This window comes from Citrus clementina, unplaced genomic scaffold (assembly GCF_000493195.1).
Source record: "Citrus clementina cultivar Clemenules unplaced genomic scaffold, Citrus_clementina_v1.0 scaffold_2, whole genome shotgun sequence".
NCBI classification, from domain to species: Eukaryota; Viridiplantae; Streptophyta; class Magnoliopsida; order Sapindales; family Rutaceae; genus Citrus; species Citrus x clementina.
This window is the reverse complement of record NW_006262688.1, coordinates 1623167-1626198: the sequence shown is the minus strand read 5'-3', so window position 1 is coordinate 1626198 and position 3032 is coordinate 1623167. Positions and strand designations below refer to the sequence as shown.

General features: G+C 40.2%; 1 pseudogene; it reads right to left on the bottom strand.

Annotated features, from left to right (window-relative positions):
- Positions 1–301: 301 nt before the first annotated feature.
- LOC112100763 overlaps positions 302–3032 on the bottom strand; it is a 16036-nt pseudogene continuing 13305 nt past the window's right edge.

The window sequence follows — 3032 nt, the reverse complement described above, 5'->3', positions numbered from 1 at the left end:
TCCCAAGTCTGAACAAGCTGTAATGAATTGGTCATAACTCCTTCTAGAGAACTCCAAATCCAGATTTGTAAAATTTATTGGAAAGCTAACTTAATTATCTTTCCAACGGTATATAGCTTGCACGTTAATTCTTGCTAAATCAATACAGTTTTTATTCCGAATTTGACCTTTCTGCATTTGATACAAATTGTGTATTTGGCTGCCCAATAACTTGAATAATGCCCACAATGCCTTGTCTTCTCTTCAAGCCCAATTCATGATGTCTTGCATCTTGAATTGCATTTTCAATCCATATTTTCTCAATTAATCCATTTAAAGCAGCTTGTATCTTTTTGGCTCTTGCTCTTGTAATTGGGTCTCCATGAATGTGCAAAGGATCACTTGAATTTTTAATGGTATTCCCTTGATGGTTCTCATCATTCCCCCTCTCCTCAAAAGAATTCGTCCTCGAATCTTCACTTACATCGAAAGGAGAAAGATCAGAAACATTGAAAGTAGCACTCACATTATACTCACCAAGAAGATCCAATTTGTAGGCATTGTCATTGATCCGTGCAACCACTTGAAATGGACCATCTCCCGTTGGAAGCAACTTGGAGCGCCTTTGTGCTGGGAACCTCTCCTTTCTCATATGCACCCAAACCCAATCTCCAGGCTGAAAAACCACTTGCTTACGTCCTTTGTTGGCTTGAGTAGCATATTGTTCAGTTCTCTTTTCTATGTGTTGACGTGTTCTCTCATGCAATTGCTTGACAAATTCAGCTTTCTTTTTACCATCCATACTAGTGAAATACAAGTATGCAACCCAAGAGGGGGGGGTGAATTGGGATTCTAAAAAATTATTCAATTTATTAAAGAAAATCTTAATGCAATTATAAATCAAATTCAAAGCAATAACAATTAAGATGATCACAATTTAAAAAGATAAGGGAAGAGGGATTCGAACACCGAGATTTTTACGTGGTTCGGCCAACCTCGCCTACGTCCACGCCTCCAAGCTTTCCGGGCTTGAGGATTCCACTAAGCAAGCCTCCAAGGCTTCAAATGCTTACACTTGACTTCCAAGGTGTCAATGGACCTTTACAACAAGAGATTATCCCCAATCTCTTAACCCAAGTGTATCCCAACACTTACAATTACTCAAAGTAAAAGATTACAAATTGTTTTTCTCTCACACAATATTTAAGATTACAAATCAATGCCCAATTTGTGAATAGATGAAGAGAGAATGTGTTTTAAGCTCTATGAAGATTGTATTCTCAAATATTTGCTCAATGGTCGTGTTGTGATCAATCTTTTTTTTTGAATTTGAATGAGCTTATTTATAGATGCAGCTGAAAACTAGCCGTTATTGACTTTCTGCACACTGTCGGATCACCGTTAGCTAGATGTCGGATCGCCGTTTGACTGGTCAATATGACCGTTGGGCTGATTTTTCAAATTGTCGGATCGCCGTTATCTAGATGTCGGATCGCCGTTTAGGTCCAGAGGCTACTGGTTGATATCGGCGAGCCGTTTATCACACATGTCGGTTCGCCGTTAATGTCCAGAGACTACCCTTCAGTTCTGATTGATATCGGCGAGCCGTTTTATCAACATATCGGATCCCCGTTTAGGTCCAGAGGCTACTGGTTGATATCGGCGAGCCGTTTATCACAAATGTCGGTGTGCCGTTTTCGTCCAGAGGCTAATCTCCATTTCTGCTTGAAATCGGCGAGCCGTTTACTACAGATGTCGGATCGCCGTTTTCCACAAAAACTGCTGCAGTGAACTATTTTGCAAGATGACTGTTTTGTCTCCAAATCTTTATAAAAATACTTTATGAAACTTGTCAAAATAGATGAAAATTATGTTGAGCTTTTAAAACAATTAATCAATCTTAATCATGTTTGTTATCATCAAAATCAATAAGGAATAATTTATGTCAACAATCTCCCCCTTTTTGATGATGACAAACTTTTCAAGAAAATATTTGTGCAATTTTGCTCCCCCTAAATATGTGCTCCCCCTAAGTGAAATTTTGAAAGACTTGTTAACTCCCTTAAAAAAAATATTCAACTGTTAATCTCAAAATTTTAAACACGAAATTTATGCCAGTAAACTCATGCATGCCAATACTATTTTGCCAAAACCAATTTCGCATTTTGCCAATTGCCAATTTCTCTCCCCCTTCATCATCAAAAAGAAAAAGACGCGATGAATGACTTATGTTTGGAGAAATTTGGGCAGAGTCTCCCCTGAAATATGAGCATTTCCTCAACAACACACAAAGTTTAAAAAGAGAAACACTTCCATATAAATATACCACCATATCAACCAACCTCCATACCAACAAATTCACACTTCCAGAAAGAGCAATATAATCAATATAATACCAAAAACAACTTGAGCATAAATCAAGAGCACATGTCCAACATGAGATATCAGAAGCATAAACACAAAATAAATAACATCATATGCATAAGGCAAATAACATGAAATGAGAAATGTCTGTGCGAATATCATAGGGACAGAGAAAACTAAGATGGAGGCTGTGAAGACGAACTGCCGGGGTCATATCCAAGGTGGCCGAGAATGCGACGCTGTCCTGCAATTAACTCCATCTGCTGATCAGAAATTTGCTCCCGAAAGGTTGCAAAATCAGATCGAAGCTGCTGCTGCTGCTGGGACAGGGCATCTACTCGGTCGAGAAGCTGCTGGAAGCGATCCTCAGGAACAGCTGATGCCGCAGGAGGGACGGCAGTCTCGGTAGGCTCGTCATCCTGAGATGCATCTGCTGCTGGTGAAACAGGAGCTGCTGGTGCTGCTGCTCGGCGAGGAACACGCGGTCTAGCCCCAAGACGGAAATCAGGTAGCTCATCCTCGGAGTAGACATCATTCAGCATGCGATCATCCTCGGGTGCAATCAGTGTGGCTTCGTTTTTGGAGGATGTGGTCTTTTCCCATTTCCCACGCTTCTTAAAGAAACCAATGGCAGAAATAATGTCTCGACCGAGCTTACGATTTTCGAGAAAAAACAGGCTCGACGATAG